This window comes from Microtus pennsylvanicus, chromosome 7, assembly GCF_037038515.1.
Source record: "Microtus pennsylvanicus isolate mMicPen1 chromosome 7, mMicPen1.hap1, whole genome shotgun sequence".
Lineage (NCBI taxonomy): Eukaryota > Metazoa > Chordata > Mammalia > Rodentia > Cricetidae > Microtus > Microtus pennsylvanicus.
Window position 1 is genome coordinate 49258247 of NC_134585.1, and position 24057 is coordinate 49282303.

Consider the following 24057-nt stretch of genomic DNA (forward strand, 5'->3'; position numbering starts at 1 on the left):
TGATTTCCCAGGATTTCAAGCAATATCAGAAACAAGGACTCAATTGTGATTAATGTCTGCAAAAATTTGTTTTACAGTTAAAAAATGTTTATATATATATATTACCTATGTGATCTAGGTACAGCTTTGGGAGATAGACAATATATTAATTTTCCTTTTTATGATAATAGATTTGATTCTCAGGTGGGTTAATTATCTTTTAGAAGAGAACAAATTTGGCTTGGAATGTACAGTGTTTGGAAATCTGTCTCCTGATTCCAAATCTGCATTTTTTCTGACTATGCATAGTTTTGTAATATTATATTAAATTCCATGAGTGTCCTAGTGGTAATGATGTGCAGTTTAAGCAGGACTAACCTTTCTGAATTCTGCAGCATGCTGATATTTGCATTTTTAGAGAAAAATAGTTTTGTTTTCTATGAAATTATTGCCAACTAAATGATCCATAAATTCAAAAAGAAAAACACAAAATTAAAGCCTTCAAAAGAATGCCTGATAATTATATTCTTTCCCCAGCAGAATTAGTATGAAAGTTCTTGGTAATTTTGCTTGATCTAAAGGTCTTCGAAAAATTGACTTTCAGTATTGATGAAATTTTCTTTGAAATGATAAACATTGGCAGGAAAGCAATTTACCACATTGATAACACCAAGAAAGCATAATCATCTTCAGTTTTAATCACAAATCTCTGGAAGGATGAAATTTTCAATATGATAGGTCTCTGACTTTGCAAAATGGCATTGCCCTAGGTGGTGATCCCCATGGTTTAAAAAGTCCTGCTAAAACCAAATGCCAACTGCACAATGAATTAGATTAACAAAAGCCTAATTGCAAGTTCTAATTTTTATTGAAAAATTATATTCGAAAAAGCTACACATGTGCTTGTTTTCAGATACATGCACCCTATGACCTCAAATCCAATCTGAATCAAGGACGGTTATGAAGCAATTAAAGCTCCATCCCGCAGTGCTCAATGTGATTCACATACGGCACTCCTCACCTGCAAAATTAGTTTCCTTCATAAAATGGGGTGTTGAATTCTTTTTGGCTTGCAAAGGTTAAAAGAAATGTATTCATAATGACAAAATGGAATATTCCATGAATGTTCTCTTCAATTTGAGTGCTTTATCTTCTCAGTGGTTACTAATATATAAGTCATCCATAAATGGCTTGTTTAAAAAAGTCTTCATCAGCAAACACTAATCATGTTTCAGCCCTACAGTGCTTTCAGATGTGAGGGTAATGTATTTTGAATATATCCCCATGATTTTCTTCTTCCACCCCACTAATCACCTTCCTCTTTCCAACTCATCTTCCTTATGTTTTCTTTTCATTCTCCAGTGCATTTTATTACTGTTGCTTAGAGGAAGATGGGTATGAAGTTCTATATGGGACCATGAGCATTCTCTTACTAGCTACATCACTAAGAAAATCCTTCCCCCAGTAACTATTAGCTACCCCTCCAACGCGAACCCTCTCCAATGATGACAGTTTGCCACCAGGTGCAGACTTGTGCTTCATGAAATTTATTAATATTAAAATATTAACTAATATTATTTAGGCAAAAGGAAACAAATTTTAAGTTGGGACATAAAATAAGATAATTAAGAATATTGTATCAAACCTTCTTCCACATGTTGTAATTAATCAGTTGCTTGATAATCACACATTTATTTATTATTATCCATGAAAGAGCCTAATATCATCTTCCATTCTTAGCTATACCAGGTCATTTTCTCATTAGTGTTAAACTGAGTTTTGAAGATCACTTCAAAGTTGATTGGGTAACAATATAGAGGTTAAAAAAATGATCTATAAGATCCAGAGTACCAAGAGTCGAATATTGAAATCAAGATCTTTAGTAAACCTTCAAACTAACTTTGAGACCTTGCATTTCGTTATCTCTTTAGTACAGACTTTTATAGAGCTTTACTCCCAGGGTTGTGCCTATAGCTGTGTAAATGAAGATTCAGGAGGATGAATGCTGTACAAAGGTTTTCACACAGTGGTGCTCCAGAGTAAATTCTCCTGTGTTAGCAGCAGCAGGAGCATGCACACTGGCAGACTTTTCCAAGAGGCATATGTAGCTTTAAGCTTATTCTTTCCATTCAGTAAAGACTAGAAATAAAACATTTCCCGGTAAATTTTAAAAGTCTGCATCTTTTAATTTTCATACTATCAAACTTTCCAACAGTCTACTCACCTTTTTCTGCTTTTCATGTGGGTTTGTGTGGCATAAGTGTGTGTAGACACGTGTGTGTGTGTGTGTGTGTGTGTGTGTGTGTGTGTGTGTGTGGCTGTGCCTGCATGTGGTGGTCCAAGGTGGATACTCATCCTCTGTAGCTCTTCCACCTTATTCTTTGAGCCAGGACCTCTCATTCTGTCACAATAACTGATAGGGTTAGTCTTGCCAGGCAGCTCATTGAAACGGTTGATAACTGCCTCTGAGGCTGGAATTATAGGAAGGCCACAATGCCAACCTGGCATTTACACAGTTTTCTGGGAATCTAAACATCATTCCTCATGCTTATATGTAAGTGCCTTAATTACTGAGTTATATCCCTAGCCCAAGGCAGTTCATCTGCTCCATTATGTATTTGACTGTGGTAAATACTAACATATCTTTTTTTGTTGTTGTTGTTCAGCCAATTGTACGCTTTGTCATTCCTGATGCATGTGTACCCTCATCCTGTGTTGAATTGGTACAGGTATTTAACAAGTCATGTTCATTATCATAATGAATCATTTATCTACCACTCATTCACTATTCAGGGTGACATGTATTTTATGCCTGTTTCCATGTTGTACACAAAATCATTCTAATATTCTCTAAAGTGCATGATATTATTTACATTTTGCTTCTATGTCTATAAAGACTGAGTGCAGCAACAACACAGCAAAGCCAGCTCTAAGCTTGCTGAGTACCACCCAGCAGTTAAACATACTCAAAATCCAAACTCAGGCCCATATTTGAAGGTTATGGTGCTATTAAACATCAATTTATAACAGAAAAAAATGATAAAACAGTGACTTCTGAGAGTGTCAAGGAAAGTAAAAAGAATCCAGGAGGTACGAAACAATTTAACAAGACACATTTCTGTTTTATCAGTTTTGAAGTGCCTGTCAGAACCAAGGCAATATTACTCTATATATACAAGAAGAAAATATTTTTTTTTCACAGCAAAACCACTTTAAGTGATGTACATGGGAGTAAGGGTTGTATGCAAGATCATTGCTCAGATAAGAGTTACAGGGTTTCCACTCTTAGGGACAGATGTGGCTTAAAAGCTGCACATTTCCATGAGGGCTGCGGTGACAGCAGAGAAATATCCCAGAGTGACAGCCAGCACAGTGTGCTTATCAGAATAAAGTCAACTGCATTTGGGAAAAACAAACAAACAAAAAAACAAAAACAACAGGCCATTTTAAGTGTATTCAATAACTTGATAATTTGTGAATAGAATTCTCAGAGTGAGTTTAAGCAATATTCTAAAGTATTTGGGATGTAGTAAAAAGTTTACTTCATATCAAGTAAGAGGTCTCATCCACTTCTTTCTTTTTGAAGTAGGTTTTCCTACGCATGTCACAAAAAAAGAAGAGATGAAAGAAGCGTGGACAGAATAGAAGGAAGGAAGGAGAAAGTATTGACAGCTAGAAAAACCCATATTTTATCCATGCAAGCTCATTAGAAGATACATATTTTAGAAAATATATTGAATATATATACAATATAATGTTAAATCATATAAATCAAGAAAGATTTAAGCCTGCAAAAGTGCAGAGGGATTGGAAATCTGAAAATGCAAATGATTTGGCCCTGAAGGCATGGTAGAATGTGGAATTAAACACTGTCTACAGAAGTATAGTGAGAAAAGGTTTAGGAAATGCATGGCATCAGAGGGAGTGATTTCAGCAGTGTATCCCTTTATGGAGCAACTGAGAGGAATGGGATCTTTTGTATCTTTAAAGATAAAGAAATTCAAGAAATTAGGGGTATAAAATAGGATGCATGGCAACTCTCTTACTGCCCAGAAATAGAAATTGAATTAAATAAATTGAAGTTTAGAGCACCAAAAATCTACTAGTATTAAACAACAAAATATACAATTTCCACCAGACCTTTACTTCTTTCTATACAGAACTGTTAAGAAAATGACATAAGACACCATTAAGTGTCACCATACAGAAAATATTTAATAATTTTCTCATTCCTTTTCACGATTATTTTATCATTAATCTTTTAAAAATTGAATGAATACATAAGTTTAATGCATAAAAAACCTTTAAAAGGAAACATGATCTATTTTCTAATTTTATTGATTGCATCAGCTATAGATAAAGAAGAGAGACATTATAGAAGTGTAATCTAATGATCTGGGAGAAGACGCTAAGTCATGAAGAAAGACATCTCAAACCCAGAGCATTAACAAGAAGTGACAGTAGAAGTATTTTAATAACGTGCTTAATACATTGAGCTTGAGAATTTATAAACAGGAGGGCACACGTGCTCTGTATGTTTTATAATACTAACCCTTATATATCAAAGACCCACAGTATGAAATGTGCTTTTTCTTTTCTCACTTATTTTGCGTCAAATTCTAATAATTTGATTTCTTTTCATTTTGCAGGGATATGAGAAAGCATTTACACTTCAGCGAGACGAGTTTGCTAGGGTACACGTATATTGTACCTAATATTATTAAAGAATTCATAGTAAATCTTTATTTCATTTTTTAAGAAACAATAGTTCACAAAATTTGTGTCTCTTGATGAAAATCATGTAACAAGGAAATAGAATTTTAATGTAGTTTTACCTGTTATTTGCTTATTAACTGCACTGAGGCTAATTCTATTCCACAGTGTATTTCTTAATTGAATGCTTCTCTGAATTGAATTCCTGTTCCCTTATGTCATTAATAATTTTACAAACCAAAGACAACCCATAGCTATTTAACTAAGAACATTCTAATGAGAATAGTAGGGTGGTAACACACCTGGCATTTTTGCTTCCTGTCATATTTTGAAACAAAGTAACAGTAGAAACTTGAGTAAACTAGTTCCTGAGAATGTGTTTCAGATACTTATATACGAAAGGAAAAGCAATAATTGTATAAACTATATGAGATCCTAGTTTGAAATCTGGAGTGCTGCAAAGTGTAAGCTTCCAGGCACACAATAGAAATGGTAATCTCAGAACTCGTCATTATTCCAAGTTTGGCTTCTCACTTTTATTGCACTGAGCAATCTGTAAATCATTGCTTTGGGAAGCACACTTCCGCATACTACTTTTCAATGTTCTTCCATGAGACACAGCTACAGGAAAAGTTCTAAAATGGCATGAGAAACTATTAACACTACAATGTAAATTTGAAACATGGGAGCATTCCACATATTTATTATTCATAAATATATATTGTTATTTGTTGTCAGAAATGGAGAAAGCACAGAGGCTCAGCTACTTCAGTATCTGACTATTGTTTCTTAGCAAGTCAGAGCCGTATATTTGACCTGAAGGAAGAGTTGGTCCCAATTTTATCACACCATATCTTATCGACCTTGAATATCCCTAGAAATGGTAGGTGGCTCTGCTGAACTACTCTTTCCAAAGCTTCCACTTGTGGGTGGGAACCCCTTGCAAGCATCATGGAAACAAAGGCCAGTTAACCTACGGAAAGTCAGGTCTGTTATCACAATCACACTGTTGTAGTTTTAATGCTGTGTTTTCTCAGGTACTCTGGAAATAAGACTTTACAGATTATCTTTTATTTAAGTATTATACGTTTATTTTGCTTTCCAGTATGTGTGTGTGTGTTTTTATGCACATGTACACACACTTAATATTGTGCTCATATGTGTATGTGCATGGGAGACCAGAGGTCATTGTTATGTGTCTTTCTCCACTTTACTTCTTTTGTTTATTTATATTTGATGTGTATGAGTATTTACCTACATGTATGTCTATACAACATGTATGTGCCTGTTGCCCTCAGAGGCCAGTGGGCTTGTTGAAGCTCCTGGAACAGGAATTATAACCTGTTGTAAACCTCTGTCTATATGTTAGGATTCAACCCAGGACCATCAAAATGAGTTTGGGTCTTCAGATATGAACTGGTTCATCTGTAAAAAGAACAAGTCCTCTTAAGAGTAGAGCTCTGTCTCCAGGACCCCCAGCTATAAAGATAATATTTCTCTCTGAACCTCGAACTCACCTTTTTGTTAGACTGGCAAAGAAGTGAATTCCAAAGATCATCCCATTTTCTTTTTCTATCCTGGGTTATGAGCACATGTCACTGTGCCTGGATTTGTTGTTGTTTTGAGTTTTTACCTTACTGCTGTTAATCAGTTCCAGTGCTTTCATGCCATCAAGCTGGGCTCTGGGAAGAAAACAGTTTCTAAGAGGTTGAACCTGTCCTTGCTGCTGCATCTATGTGAGGCTTGTTTCATTCCACTGGTGCTCAGTTCTGCTGACTTCTTGGCAGGGAACACCAGTTAAGATCCTGGTCCTCACCATCTCCTCCAGGTACCTCGTGGTGTAGTAATAAGGGCAGCGGGGCTGCATCCCCAACACCCCAGCTGCCTGGCTAGCTTATGCCTGAAATAGCAATACACAAACTGTATTCATTTAAACACTGCTTGGCCCTTTAGCTTTAGCCCTTACAGGCTAATTCTTACATCCCAATCAACCCATCTCTAATAATCTGTGAGCACTGGTCTTACCAGGAAAGATTCAGCATGTCTAACCTGGCGGCTTGCTTCATCGCATGTGTCTGCCCTGGAGCGAGGCATGGTGTCTCTACGAGGCGTCAGCTCCGGAGAGGAGAGCTGTGGAGTCTGAGCTCACTTCCTCTTCCTCCCAGGGTTCTGTTCTGTTTACTCCTCCCACCTATCTTCTAACCAATGAGGACCAAGCAGTTTCTTTTTATTTAACCGATGACCTTCCTCTATCATTTCCCCTTTTTCGGTGTAAACCAAAAAAAAGGCTTTAACTTTAACATAGCAAAATTACATATAACAAAACAGTTATCAAGTAAAAGTTACAATAATTTTTATCATAACTAAGGAAAACTATAACTATAACTAACTATTCTTAACTCAATCAAAGACTCTATTAAGATACAATACTACCTAAGCAAACAAGAAAAAAGCAACTTTTAAAACTCTAGAAATGAAAGAGACATCTTGCTGCCTGGACAGTCACCCAAAGTTCCTCTGTACCGTTGGGGCATCCATCTTCAGCCTTCAGGCCCATGGTATCCAGCAGACATTTCCATAAAGCAGGAAAATTCAAAATCAGTTCAGTCACTATCTGTTGTGTCCTGCAGAATGTCTCACAGACTCTTTCATGAATCAGGAACCCCAAAAGATCATCTCACCTTAGGCAAGTTCTGTAGTCCTCTCTCTGTGGGTTCTCTGTGTCCAGTTTATGTAATAGTCCAGGCAAGAGCAGTTTCTTGCCCAAATGGCTATCAAACTCCATAAGGATCCTCTTTGATGCCCATCTTCTTCTTGAAGTAGATTGGTGCTGCCAGGAGTAGTGTCTCATTGTCATGAAAAGTCCTAAGTTATTAAAACATTTAAAATGCCATATTCTATAATCTCTGAAAAATATGAAGAATGCCTATCTAAAATATATCTAAGCACATCTAGAAAATATTAACTAACATGACTACAAACTTGACTATTATGATTATCTATTAACTACCTTTATACATTACGTTTTTAAATGAACTACATAATCACAATACCTTAATAAAGATCAGAAATACATATACATATAACAAAATTGACCTTCAATCTCTATCAATAAAGCAAAATCTATACTAATGCAAATTATTCATATCTATATCATATCCCCCTTTAAATGTAAAAGAACATTTATAAACCATATTTGGGAACATGGGCGCAGTTTTTTCTCTCCAAACTGCTTCCTGCTGAATGGGGGCGCTGTTAATCAGATCATTTAGGGTATAACCTGTGAGCCAGGTTTATCTCAGTTGGCAGTTGAGTGAAGTAATTTTTTGAGGGTGTTCACAGGAACCTTTCGGGAGGTCGTGGTCTATCATACCATATCGGGATAGATGCAATCCACAGGGTCTGGTCCTCTGTGAAAACAAAAGAAGACCCCCTCCAAAGCATCATATCCTTAGACCCAAATTCTGAAATCATACCCTCATGATATCCGTTCTGGTTCCACTTGGCAGCCCAAATAATGAAATGTCTCTCTGTACTTAGCTCCTTCACAGTCAAAAATTTTAAAGAAAACACAATGTACATAATCCAGACTCTCTGTGAATTTTCCATTTTTACATGGCTTATTTTTCGTTATTTCTTTTAATCTCTTAAATATCTGTAGTCTGTCTCTTTAAAGACTTTACCTTTTTTTTTTTAACCATTAACTTTATTCTCTATATTCTTTTTCTTCTCTCTCCCAAGCCTACATACATTCATCCAACAGTGTGACTCATTTAGTGGTCTGAATCTCTCCTATTGTGAATCTGCAATTTTTTACTATCCAGGAGCACTTTTGAATTGCTCCTTTAAATCACTAGGTGCTTAAAAATCTAAGCTGTGACATTCCTAGGTTAACTTTTTGCTTTTTGAGCGTATATCTTTGACCTGGAATAACTCTGTAGACCAGGCTGTCTTTGAACTCTCAGAGATCCGCCTGTCTCTGCCTCCCAGGCATTGGGATTAAAGGTGTTTGCTACTACACCTTGAACTCACAGAGATCTGTTTGTCTCCGCCTTTTAGGCACTGGGATTAAAGGTGTGTACTACCACACCTTGAAGTCACAGAGGTCTATCTCCCTCTGCCTCCCAAGTGTTGGGATTAAAGGTGTGTACTACCAAACACAACAACTCTCTTCCTTTTTTTTGTTTTTTACTTTAAGAACTTCAACTTTTAGTCTACATATATTTTTAGCACATTTTAAACCATTCAGAAATTTTTTCTCTCTTTGAATCTCTCTTTACTGTATATCTCTCTTTTTCTGACCACATGAGTCTTTAATTTACCAAGCAATCTCAGTAGGACTAAAGGCGTGTCTTTGCAGGCTAGATGTAGCCCATTCCTTAGCTTTCCAGCCTCATGGCTGAGGTACTGGCTGTAGCCATGTTTACTGCCACAAGTCTATGGCATTTCAAGGTCCCTGCCAGCAAGTGAGCTTCAGCAACCTGTGCTTGCAAACCGCATGAACTGCCTGCGTAAAAGAGTCAGAGTTTGCCCTGGCAGTACAGCCCAGAAAGCCGGCATTTTTAAATGGCGCAGCTTTTTTCCTGCTACAGCTGAAAACCGAAAAGCATGTGTTCAGCTTTTCATCAACACCATTTAAGTGTTTTGTGGCAGGATCTCTTAATGAGCTGCAGGGTTTTGCAGCTAAAGCTGAGTCAGGAAGCCTCTCTTAGATGAGAGAGCTTGCTTGCCTCTCGCGAGCAGAGCAGACCCAAGAAATTGCCACAAGAAACATGCTTTACTCTATTCTTTTCCAAGCTTTCTCAGGCTTTCAGTGGATACAGTTGTCCACTTGGGCGCCATTTGTAGTAATAAGGGCTGCGGGCCTGCATCCCCAACACCCCAGCTGCCTGGCTAGCTTATGCCCGAAATAACAATACACAAACTGTATTCATTTAAACACTGCTAGGCCCTTTAGCTCTAGCCCTTACAGGCTAATTCTCACATCCCGATCAACCCATCTCTAATAATCTGTGAGCACTGGTCTTACCAGGAAAGATTCAGCATGTCTAACCTGGCGGCTTGCTTCATCGCGTGTGTCTGCCCTGGAGTGAGGCATGGTGTCTCTCTGAGGCGTCTGCTCCGGAGAGGAGAGCTGTGGAGTCTGAGCTCACTTCCTCTTCCTCCCAGGGTTCTGTTCTGTTTACTCCTCCCACCTATCTTCTAACCAATGAGGACCAAGCAGTTTCTTTTTATTTAACCTTCCTCCATCATCGTGGTACCTATACTAGTGACCTTCTCAGCTGGGAACAGTCTTTCTTTCCCTTTGGTCCCTGAGAGAAACTATTTTCTGCCTCATGGAGAGTTCCTTTACTGGTAAAATGACTCTGTGTACCATGGGTAACTCTATGCCCCATGCCATTGATGCATCTTGGGCCAATTCCCAGATCAGACATCATTCAAGGTGTGGTGACTGCAGTCACATGACCAATCCACCCCCACATACACACACACACACTCGCAAGTTTAGATTTAACTGTAGGGAGTACAGGGTTGGCCTGAGAGATTCGTCTCAAAACCCTGAAGACTGAAGATGGGGGTATAGGACCTATTTCCCATGGATTTAAGTAGACCAAAAATTCAGACATTGGCAGTGATATGAATGAGTCAGCCTGTGGGTTCTCTGTCTTCATAGGTGTCCATAAAACTAGATGTTAGAATATTGTATTTAATGTAAATACTTTCTAATTATTGCTAATTACATATAAGGTAAAATATAGAAAGAACGGAAGGAAGGAAATAAAGAAATAAAGAATAAAAGAAGAAAGAAAGAAAGAAAGAAAGAAAGGAAGGAAGGAAGGAAGGAAAAAGAAAGAAGGAAGGCAGCTGAGAATGTGAGAATGTCAGAGGAACCAAGGAAGTAACAGTTCCTCCATCATTTCTCTTTCAAGTCCTGCTCCGGTTCCCCTCTATTTTGGGCAATATCTATATGATGAAATAAACCCTCTTTTTCCAAAGTTGCTTTTGGTCACAGTGTTTATCACAGCATCAGAAACCAAATTCGAACACTGTCCAAAGTCTATTCTTTTAATGCATAAAGAGAGCATTTCAGAACTAGAAAATAAGCTATGAAATCCATTTTCATCTCATGGAAAAGAATGTGTCTAGCTTTCAGATAGACTATATCACCATAAAAGAAAACAAAAAAAACTGACTAGAATATTTGTTTCTTAACTTTGAGCTCACATTATGGCCAGCCTTCTTATGCTGAATAAATAATACAGGATTTACAGGGCTTGGGAATATGGCTCAGTCTGTAAAATCTTGCCATGCAGACATGAAGTTCTGAATAAAATTTTCAGCATTCACCTAAAACCAGGCATTGTGGTGTGTGCCTCTAATCTTGGGGAGACACAGAAGGATCATTGGGGCTTGGTGGCTACTTTCTCTGGTGAAATTTGCCAACTGTAATTTCTAAAAGAAAAAAACCTTGTCTAAAAAATGATCAAAAGGGGTTGAGGAAAATTCTACACCAAAAGTCAACCTTCGACATCCACACATAAGCACAAATACATGAAAACCCTATCCCTGTAAACATGCACACACACGGATAAGTACAAACAAACAAAAATAATAAGAAAATAAGTGCTACTCCTTTTTCTCCACATTGCTACTCTGTAAGCTTAAATTTTCAACAAGAGTTATTTACAGTCTTGATACAATTGTGAAAGTTATCAAATTCCACAAACTAGAATCCACATTCAAAGCTCATACGGGAGGGAGGGGGACTTGATTAGGGGAGCGGGAGGGAAATGGGAGGCGGTGGCGGGGAAGAGACAGAAATCTTTAATAAATAAATAAATAAAAAGCTCATATGCAAATAAAACATCCCTTCCCTGAAAAAGCACACACAGCCTCACCTGCTGTGAAAACAATGTCATTATACATGGGTTCTTACAAGGGTAGTGTTGCATTCTTTAATAGCGGAATGAATCCAAATTCTTATTTGTTTACTTGCTCATTTAGTTTTATCTTTTTTTAGTGTTGAACATTGACCTCCAGAACTTTATGCATACCAGGCAGTAATGTGAGCTATATCCTAGCCACAGACATTATTTTTAAGGCTCATTTTCAAAGTGAAATGCACTCTTTTAAATCTTTGTGTGTGTGTGCATAAGTCTATGTATAGGTATGTTTCTGTCTACATGAGTGTATAAACAAGTGTGTGTGTGTGTGTGTGTGTGTGCAGAACTATACATATAGGTGTGCAGGTGGGTGTGAGAAGAAGAGAATATCACATTCCTGGAGCTGGACTCCTTAGAGATATTTGGGTAACTTTCATCTTGTTGTGCAGGTGCTCAGTTCAGAACTATTTTCCCAAAGATTGGGCAAGAATGGCTCTTTACTACTGAGCCACCTTTCCAACTGAACATCAATAAATTCTCAACATTTACTAGAAGAGTTTAACATCAGACTTTAAAATTTATACCATTAAGTAAATTTGAGGCAGAATTATTCAAATTTAAAGTTGTAATCATATTCATGGATTTTATGAAGTCAATGATGTATCCAGATCTCTTTTATGTAAAATCGTATAATATAAACAATCATGATTACAGAATACATTAGGATTCTGGCCTATAATCAGGCACCCAGGGGATATTGAGAGATTCTGAAGTAAGGCAGTGTATGTTACAACATAGCAATTAATGCAAAACCTGAAAATTTTCAAGGCCTTAGATTCATATGATACTCTGATTTTATCTTTTATCAATTTGTAGAACTAATTTTTAGTTTTGTAAAATTTTATGTACTGACTAAGAGACTAATAAGCTAAGAACACCAGACAATATTACCACATGCTAAGATCCTCATCTCTGCAATGTGGTATGTCCCAGTCAATATTCCTTGTAGATTAACATGTGATATTTGGGAATGAGTTAGGAAAACATGTATAATACTCAATGGAAGTAGCATTATCTCTGTACATTTCTGTTTGCTTCCATCTGTGCTAAGCACATTTCACAGCTCTAATCTTTCCAGAAATATTGAAGAAAATTACATTTAAAGAAATACAAATGATCAATTCCTAGTCTTCTGGTGAAGTGAGTCAAGTACTGCTCTTTCGTGGACCCAAAACAGTCACTTGATTTTAGGCTTTGGGGTAATTAAAACTACTTAGGTACTGCTTGAGGAATGATAACAAAATGTTACTTTTAGAGTCCTGGAGACTTGCATAAACTAGTTACTTAACTTCCCTCAAATTAGGGATAAGTAATTCTCTGGCCTTTAGAATTACCACTCTCCCAAATATTACACACACTGTATATGCCTTTATAAATATCAAAGAAATATATCTGCATAAAATTATAATCCATGCATTTTGTGTTAGTATTAAAGTAAAAAGAGAAAACTTCTAGCCATACTGCCCATGTAAAGTGTTGAGGTTACAATTATTTCTGTTTACAATGTTCACCTCCATTCTGCCAGGTCATTACCCTTCTTTCTGATATCTCTCAATTTTGTGTCCTTTTAAAAAAAAACAATTCATTATGTCTAGATTGTCCTGTTTGTGTGGCCATATAGAGGAACTTGCTGATCAAGGGTCACAACCTTAAAGAAAACTGCCTCCTCTCCTACAGACATCCTCAACTGTCCACAGCTTCTCCGGGGAGCCCATGATTCCATCACCTCTTCATAATCTTGTCCATGTCTTATGTAGGTAACCACAGCTGTGGTGAGGTCATGCATTTGGATTCCTGTCATATCTAGAAGACCCTGTTTCACTGCTGTTCTTCCCAGTATCTGAATCTTAGAATCTTTCTATCTCCTCTTCCAGAGTGGTTCCTGAGTCTTTTGGGTGAAATATGACTTCAATATTCCACTTGTGACTGAGCACTGGAGTCTTTGCCGTCAGAGTCTGCCTTTCATATGGCTCGCTAGAGGGATTTACATTGTAGAGAAGTCACTGTAGTACATATTCTTATAGAAAAAAGTGTTCGTGTTCTGTGGAACATGTAAAGAAATCACTATACAAGCTGGTAAATAGCATGTACACTTCAATACTGGTAAATGTTAGCCATGAAATCTGAAGTTCTGAAAATATATATAAAAATATATAATTTATGAGTTATATATTATGAACTGATTCTGTTTTCTAGTTAGCAAATGATGTCATCCTACTTGCTGATCTGATCTTATTTTGCTATGATTTGACATCTATAAATGATGGAGCTGAATGAACTGAACACTGGATCTGGGATGAAAGTCTTTTGTGTTTTTCCTCAGACCACAGTCAGTGATAATCTACCCTGTTTCTTCAACATCGTCTTCCTCTCTATTTATTTTCAAGTTACTTGTTTCATCTTAATAAACTAATAACTTTTTTATTTTATTCTGTTTTCTTTATTCTGCACATTCCTGTTCATTTCCATCTGTGCTAAACATATTTCACCACTCAAATTTTCAAAATATTAAAGGAAATTACATTTCTGAAGCTATAACTTATGGATTCATGTTTGCTAAGCCAAGCAGTGCTCTTTTGTGAACTAAAGCTGGCCACTTTATTTCAGGCTTTTGGATAATTGAAATGTTCACTGCAAAAAACATATTTGAATACTTGGACTAGGGACCACTGTATGCTATTCTAGGAGTATGATTTATTTTTAGAGTGTTTTGATCTGTATGTTATTTCTATGATCTCCATAAAACAAATTTTCATTCTTCCATATCCTACAGAGTAGAAATTACTAATCAGTAAGATCCTGTTTATATTCTTTTACTAGCACAAATATTGGTGGATATTCTTTCTTCCTTTGAAAAAAATTCTTATAAGGGCTAGAGAGATGACTCATAGTTTAAGAGTAGTTGCTGCTTTTAAAGAGGACACAGATTCAGTTTAAAGCACTCATACTCTGCCTAGCAACCATCTGTCACTCTAATTACAGAACATTTGACACCTTCTACTGGATTCTGTAGGTACCAGGCTAAAAGGTGGTATATATATATATATATATATATATATATATATATATATATATGAAAAAATAGAATTCATACACATAAGATAGATAGTAATAATAACAGTAATCATAATAATCATAAAGCTGCTATGGAGCAATCTTTGTGCACTATAAATAAATGTTACTGGCATTGGTTAGTAAAGAACTGACTGGCCTATAGCTAGGTGGAAAGAGATTAGGCAGGAGATCCAAACTAAGCAGACGCTGGAAAGAAGGACAGAGTTTCAGAGTTGATAGCCAGGAACAGAGGAAGTAAGATGTGTACGAAAGGAGGTAGCAAACCATGAAACATGTGTAAAACTTAGGTAAGAAATATGGATTAATTTAAGTTGTTAAGTCTAGTTAATAATAAGCATGAGCTATCAGCTTAATATTTATAATTACTACAACAATTCAGTCTGGTTATTTGGGAGTAACTTCTGGGACAAAGAAAAATGCCACCTACATAAAGCAATATCTGTAATGAAAATATTCAAAAATTCTACTGAAGAATTTATATTAAGCGACTGTTCTGTTCCTCTGAAGTATGAGTCTTTCATGGGAACAATTGCTTCCTCTTGTGAAATATAAGGGTCCTAGAAAGACTCTCTGCCTCATTTATTGGATCACAGCAAGTTTAGACTAGTCATTTTAGAAAAGAACACAGCTTCTAAACAAAATCTGGACAGCTGCCCATCTCTGGTCCCCTGGTGGAAAGGATGCAAAGGATTGTCAGAACAGTTTGGTTCCTCAAGCTATGAAGTGCAAACATATCCTGACACTTACTTGGCATTTGTGTGTGAGAGCAACAAAATGAAGCTCTTCTTCCTTACAATTACTTCAAATAAAGACTGTTTTCTAGAAGCAAGAGCTAATGTTATTGACAAGATATAAGCCACCCAGTTAGAGTGAATTAAAGTAAGCTGATTTTTTAAGGCTAAATGTTGTGATTGAGTAATTAGTTTTCATATACCTTCAGTGAGGTTATGACTTGAATATTACTTTCCAGCTAGGAAATAGGAGATAACTCCAAATATTATCCTAACAATAAATATTGATGCTTGCTTCGTGAGCAGTGATATCTAACATCTGTGTTTAAATTAACATTGCTAACCAGTAATTATATATATATATATATATATATATATATACTCAATATAACATTTACATTATTATATATTACACATAATTATATATAATGAAAAATAATTTTGTTAGCACACAATTTAAAATACAAGGTGTTTTTCTTAATAAGAAATTATTTATTTAATAATGTGTAAAATGTCAAGGATTATTATTTTGCTCCAATATCAGGGTCTGCATTACTAATGTTCTCACAGAATATTGTGTTCATATTAATAAATACAGTGTAAATTTCCCTGTCATATCCTGATAGTGCTTTAGATTCCCTTCTAATTATACCTATTTTCTATCCTGGACTATTTAAGGATTAAAAACAATAGCTACTTTCTATGATAGTCATCTTTCTTTCACACAGTCAAAATTCATGAGTGAGTCATCTTAAAGAAAAGATTACCTTAGCTCACTCTTTCAGAGGTATTACCCAATGGTTGTTGGGTTCCAGTGGTTTGGGGGAGGCAATGAGTTCATAAGATCACAAATAGGAGAGTGATGGAAGAAAAATCTATTTACATCACATCACTCAGGAAGCAGAAAGACATTAAGGCAAGGGGCAGGAACAAGTTATACCCTTCTAGGATGTATCCTGAGTGACTTATATGGCCATCTATGTGCCAGTTCCTAGCATTTCTACTTCCTTCTGATAATGTCATCAAATCATGACTCCATTATCATGTTTATACACTGATAAAAATTGGAGTTGTCTTGATACCTTCCCAAAATTTCATATCTGTTCATTGCTGCTTTGAATCTGAGACCTTCAGTGAAACAGCCTTTGAGGAATATTTTACACTCAAATAAAGGTTGCAATCTATGTATATAAGCTATGTAGAAAATACTTGCTTAGAGTCTCCCATATTGCAAAATATACAACAGAAAATTACTTCAGTCTTCTATAGATCGCTAAACAGTCTATGTACATGGAGGGTTGATTAGCAATGAATGCAAACTACCTACCTGACTTACAAGTGAGTTAGAAGAAAGATAAGGATTCGAGAACAATAGATGAGGATAATGAAGACTTGATAAACATTATGTGCTGGCTAGTCTTATGCAAACTTGGTCCAAGCAAAAGTCATTTGGGAAGAGGGAATCTCATCTAAGAAGATACCTCCATACAATTTGCTAGTATTCTGTAGTGTATTTTCTTGATTGATGAGTGAATTGAGAGGGCCTGGCTCACTGTGGGTAGTGCTATCACTGCGTTTGTCATCCTGGGTGCTATAAGAAAACAAATGAGAAAATCTAGATGAAGAACCCAGTAAGCAGCACCCCTCTATAGTATTTGTTTCAGTTCCTGTCTCCAGGTTTCTGCTTCCGAGTTTTTACCGTGATGGACTATTGTAAAGGTCTGTTCTGTCCTTTTAAGAGACAAGCCCCACCCCCTCCCTCCACATCTACCAGCAAGCAGATTGTCCTTGCACTTCTGGCCTGAGCTCCCTTATTTCCATATCTCTCTTGAGGAGGTAGCTTCTCCTCTCCTCTCCCCCCTCCACCTCCCTGTTTCTCTATCTCTCTCTGCCTCTTTCTCCTTGTTCCCCTTCTCCTTCCTTCTCCCTTTCACCTTCCCTTACATAACCCACCAAATACATATCCCACCTCACTCTGCATGGTGTGCCTATCTGTCTCTGTCTCTCACCTGCTGCAGCTCCTTGTAGGATCAGCTGGTTAGCCAAGGTATTTCTCTGCCACCACTTGGAAAACGGCATCTTTCATTTTTAACATTACATTGATGCTCATGACTCAGCCAGGCTCTCTCCACATTTCTTCCAGCCTACGGCTGGGCTATCAGAGGACATAAGGAATCCTGCACTTGGGAACAAGGTTTCTTTACAATAGTCCCGCTTTACATCTGCCTGAACCTCTATGCACACCAGCAGATTTGGTAGAGAGTTTTCCCCTTCCATTCAGTTGAACTGTATTGCCCCAAACCACAGCCTTCATGGCTATGTTGAGCTCTTTGCTGACATTTATCTATGGTTGGTTCCCGTAGCTAAAAACAAGATTGGATGACCCAGGTTAGTCTGTCTGAGCTAGCACTGCACATGCTGAACAGTTCATTTGCTTTGGAGCCCGGGTCCCTCGGAGTTTTCTTTCTCTTTTCTTTTTTTTTTTTTCCTTTAGACCACTTGTAAGTGGTCCCTGCCATGAGAGACCACTCGGAGTGGTCTCTAGCCTCGGGATTCCCAGTTGCCCTGACTGGAGCCAGTTGGCTTCATTAACACTCCACCAGTAGAGAGAAGACATTCTTCTAAAGGCCTTGTGGTGTTTGTTTGTTGTTTTTGTGGGTTTCACGTTTTCAGCTATGGAACATAAACCATCAAACTCAGCCACCCACCTGTAAATTCTCTGCTTGTGTCCCACAGGCCCCACTTTTCCTCAAACTATCCCTGCCACCACTACTGCTGGTCCCTCGGAAACTGACAAGATTAGTCGGATCCAAAAGGCAGCTGTTTTCAATTCCAGCCTTTGCTCCCTGCCACAGCTTGTCATGCAGTGGCTCAGCAACAGGGTGGATCACACCTCTCGGTCTCTCTTGTTATTATGTTTAAAACTCCTGCAGCTCAAAAATCGTGGCTTCTCCATACAACATGTGAACACTGTCATTTTGACTGAGGTGAGGTGATTTTACTGCCATCTATTTTTATGTTTTTCTTTGTTATTAATTGATTTTATTGAGCTATACATCTTTTCTCTGCTCCTCTTCTTTCCCCTCCCCTCCCCTTCAACCCTTTTAACTGAGGGCAGGTGACCTCACAGCCAACTTAACTGATGGCCAGGTCAGGTGACCAAATCTTACTGAGGTATAACCTGCATGATGCCCAGTTTACATAAGTTTTTTTTTCTCTAAATTCCTCTTGATTGCTCTGTGACCTATGTGTTTTGCGCAGTGGCATGCCTTTGGAAGGGCCCACCAGGACCATCCACTTTGCCCAATTCCTGTTCACTGTGTATATGTGTATCTGTATGTGTATATGTGTGTATGTGTGTGCATACATGTAACTTAAATGCACCTATGTTTACTGTTAAATGTTATAATTGTCTGTGTTCATTATATCTCATTTCAGACTAACAAAGCAAAAAGTCTCATGTTTTAAATCGCTATGTACTTTTAAGTCTCTTAATCCAGTCCTGCTTTATCTGTTAAAGTAGAAGTCAGGACAGTCAAGCTTAAACCCAGCTCTCCAGAAAGATTCTATACTGTAGTTATAACTTATCTATACCCAATAAACAACCCTCCACTGCTCAGAGATATGGGGGATATGGTATTTAAATATTTAATTATTAAAAGGCTTTTCTTAACAAAAAGAGACTGGTTGGATCCTAGAAGCAGCATTCTACTTCCTCCAAAAAAGACAGAAGAAAAATGGCTACAAAACAATACCCATCCTCAATTCACTTCGACAGCCAGTGATGACCACTGGGAAAAACTACCTTTCAACTAAACTGAAGATCTACAGACGTTACACAGAAGCACTGGAATCGACAGCCTAGCTGCTTAGGTCAAGATAGGCTTATCTCTTCCTCCAGATTTCTAACCCACAAGTTCTTCTGGAGCCTTGCAGGCCCTGTGCTAAATATCAAAAGACAAATATGATCCTCAGCAACCATGGAGGACCCTGAGGAGTAGCTCTCCCTGCCAACCAAGTAAGTTCTCTCTTCTTTTAAAATCAAAAACTCAAGTAAATTCTTATCCTTCTCAAAGATCTCTGATGCAGTTTGATAGCTGAGAGGTTCTGTCAGCTTACAAGGACAACCTCACCAAACAAATTTCAGCAAAATACAAGTTATTAAGTTATGTACCTGCAAATTTTAAAGGTGCACACTATCAACTTTCCCACTCATGTTGCCTTTCATAGTCCTAAAAATACTTTTAATTTTGAAAATAACATCTGTCACAATCATTCTGACATGCTAAAACTTATGTTTTCACAAACCAAAAATATTCTTGTGAGTTTCAGGGACCTGAATTCAAGGATCAAGCTTAAACAGGTCAGATATACCCCTCTCAATTCCCTGATCCTAAGTTTTTTTTTCCCCTAAACTTAATCTAGTCCTCTGTTCTGCCAATACCTTAAACAAGTATAAGATACACCAGATAGTTCCATACCACAAACACCAGACAGGTTCAAAGAGACCAGCTATGCCAGATTATGACCAGCACCCAGGTTTTTCAAGTGCCCCCCAACCAATATGATGCCCACAAATAAGCAGAAATCAGTCTTGAGTATCTGCCACCCCAATTCCTTTAACCTATTGTGCCTAACCTCCTGCCTTTTTATTATAAAAAAAAAGAGATGGGAATGTAATTGTCTGTCCTCTCCCTTTAAGAGACAAGCCTGGCCACTCCCTCCTGTCTGCAGAGGTAAGTGGATCTTCCTTCTGTTCCAGCCTAAGCTCTCTTCCTCCCCCTCCTCTCTCCCTGCCTCTCTCTCCTTGTCCCCACTCTCCTTCCCTCTTCCTTCCCCCTTCCCTTCCATAACCCACTAAACATATACCCAACCCCTCTCTGTATGGTATACGTATCCATCTTTGTCTCTTACCTGCCACAGCTCCTCGTGGGACCTGCTGACCCACCGAGGTCTCTCACCCTCCATATGGCTCCCTTGCTAGTGGCCGCTGCCCCTTGTGTGCGCTGCTTGTTGCTGCCACTCAGAAAACTATGCAGTATTTTATTTTTACCATTACAACTATGATGTAGAAATGTAAGATAAAACAAGCAAAAAACCCCCACTTTTCTCCCAAAGTTGCTTTAGCCATGTTTCTCATCACAAAAGAAACCCAAACTAACATAGTGATCGTCAAGAGATACTTATTTTGCAATGATACTCTAAGAAGTCTGGAAAAGTAAAGAGAAAGAAAGCAAAGCCTGAAGCAGATAAGGGTCATCCATCTGGACATCTAGGCTGCATATTTCCAGTGACTTGAGGTTGATACTCTGCTCATCCAAAGATTGGTAGGAAGCTAGTGTGACTGAACAGAGGGACTGTCATGAGAATGGTTGTAGAAAGTTTCGTCGTCGTAGTTAGATAGGGTAGAACACAGAGCACTGGTTATAGAATAAAGCTAACTACCCAAGCCAAGGTGTGAGCCTGTAAATTGCATTCCTCCATTGGCTCCTACCCTGAGTTCTTCCTCTCAGTGATAGACTCTGACCTGGATGTATGAGTCAATTTAACCTTTTTCCCCTCCAATTGCTTTTGGTCATGATGTTTATCACAGTAACAACAGAAAGAAAGCTAGAACAGTATGGAGATAATATTGAAAGGTATGAACATGGACAAGATCAGGAAAGAAAGAACATGAAATAGCTTTCTGATATTTAGAGATCATGAGAAGGAAAGGGTTGTGTCTTCATCAGTCTATTATGTTACAATGAATCACCTGAGACAGTTATAGAGAAAAGAGATTTCATTCCTTAAAATACTGGAGGATGGCAAATTAAAAAAAAAAAACTTATGATACAAGTCCAGTGAGGGTTTCTCTCTGCTAGCAATAGCTTCTTGTTGCTGTCTCCCAAAGCAGAGGAATTTTGCTTCCTTAAAGAACAGAAACAGAGGGCAATATTTTCAAAGGCTATATGAAATGTGGTTTGATAAGGCTCTTAATATATTCACAAGGCAGCATTGCCATGACTCAATCAGCTCATAAGATTCCTATTTTTAATGGAATCTCCCTAGTCATTAAACTTCAACATCAGATTTTTCAAGAGAACTCATTCAATCCATAGCAGTAAAAGTTGCAAAGTTAAGTTGTGTATTTTGAATAAAAGGAACACAAGTGAACCCTCAGCACATTATGACGGATAAGGGATCCCTCCAACTAAATATTTCAGGCTCTCTAGTGACATACCTTATAATTACACAGCCAGTTAAGGTTGACTTAAAAGGAATAGTTGCTGTTTAGCTGATGTACAGCTGTTTTTAACAGCAAAGAAGTTCTTTGAATGTTGCATAATTATCACTCAGATTACATTTTCAACTGTCTTTGGCAATCTGGGATGATTTATTCCTCATGTTTATTACATAGTAAAAGGTCAGCTAGGATGTTCAGTGGGAAGGGGGTGTGGAGGAGAGACAGTCACAAATGAATTTCCATCTGGACGTCACTTTCAGTGTTCTCCTTTCCTTTACACAGCATACTGGGAAGCGTGAGCACACCAATTGGTGGCCCCGTCCAAAACAGCTAGCCCTAAAAACACACATAAAGTAACATGAAGTTGACTCAATAGGTTATATTTAGAAATATATGTGTATGTATGCAGAGTACATTGTGACCTTGAAGTATGAGCCAACTTCACCCTTTTCTCAATATGCCTGCAATAAGAATTAGTGGAAAAAGAAGCAATGAATCTGGAGGAGAGAGGGGAGGGTTCTCTGTAAGGGTGAGGAGGTAAGAAAGGGAAGGAGGAAATCTGTTATTGTAATCTTAAAAGTGGATATTTTTTTAAAAAAATTAGTGTGTCAATAAGCAACACACACCCCTCCACTTAATAATCAGTGATGATATCAATTTGACTCTGAAATACTTTTCTACAGAAGAAGGTCTTCAGATAATTGTTTATAAGCCATAGGAAATTTGCAATTTTATGTTCGTGTTTGACTGATAGGACTGGGAAAGACTGGATTCTACATTTCAATTCCATTTTTATTTACCGTATTAGGCATAAATGATAGAGAGTCTTATAGACAGAAACTGACATTACTGGATTCACAAGAACCAGAATAACATGCACTTTTAAACAGAAATATAAAGTAATTATCTTAGAATTCTCCTAATATACTACTTTTCTTCTTTCCCGTCTGGCTTTTCTTTCTGTTTACCTCTGGGCTCTGCTTCTGTCATGCTCCATAAAGTCTACAAATAAAGAATGATAAAGCCAAATTTATTGTTTTGCAAACTAATACAAAATATCTCTGCAGTTTATTGAAAAATAATCAATTTATTTTAAAGTTTAAAATGTATGTTTTTATGCCACATTTCCCCACATACCTGTCTGTATCTATCACCTCTTCTAAATAACAGCAAATTACCAAGTTACTTCTGTTTAACCTAATTTTTCTCATACCAGCAATTTATAGAAACAAGAGCTTGTTAGATGGAGTATTAATATTACTACTAATTTTATGGAGTTTTTTTTATTTTAAAATTATTCTAAGAAGATGATGCCTCATTCAAACGCATTCAACGTTCAAGGTCAATTTGCACATTTCCTGGTGTGGAAAAGACATTTTTTTAGCTCCTATTTACTGTGTTAGCTTGATCTCAAATTCTTAAACATTAAAAATTTCTCTGCAACGTTGACTATACACATTTTCATTTCTCTGTTTCCTTGCCTGTGTTCTTTTACCGTCTTCTTCAGTATTTCCATAAATCATAAAATAGTTCAACCCAAATGTCTCACTGTAAGACAGGAATGGGAATTAGAACTATAGTCTAATTAGTAACCCACACATAATCACCATCTTTGGGTTTTTCTTTGTGATATATTGTAATGCATCTCCCGTACTGTTCTCTCACTTGCTTAAAAAGAAAATTCAAACATCCCACACAGTTCATCTGTAGGTGTTCCTGGTGCTATGCTGTGTGGAAAGAAGGCATGCAGCAGATTTCATCCTAAGTGTTTTGAAAGCAAATGATCCATCTAGAAACTTTAGAATTGAAATCGTTAAAAAAGATTTATTCTATTTCTAATGCATGTGTATATATGCATTTCTCTCTCTCTCTCTCTCTCTCTCTCTCTCTCTCTCTCTCTCTCTCTCTCTCTGTGTGTGTGTGTGTGTGTGTGTGTGTGTGTATGCAGAAATCAGAAGAGGGTGTCAGATTATTCAGAGCTGGAGTTACAGATGTTTGTGGGATCCTTGACTTCTTATGTCAATTGGGATCTGAACTTCAGTCCTCAGCATGGAGCAGCAAGTTCCCTGTACTCTTGTGTCATATCTTCAGCAACAGAACTGGTTCCCTCCGTGTAATCATGATAGTCCATGTTCCTGAAGTCTGGCATAAGTATAAACAGTAGAAACTTGCTTTTCTTTTCAACAAAGGTAAGTACCCTCTGAATCGTGAACACCTTGTCATTTATAGCAACGCATTTGTTCAATTACCCAATATTTAACTCATGAGGAGGTATTATTTAGCCCCGAGGTACATGGAAAACCAATTAAGTAAATGGTGCAAACTGAGACACAATAATGGAGTTTTGTTAAGTTTTAGAATGAAAATATCTGCATAAGAAATAAGGTGG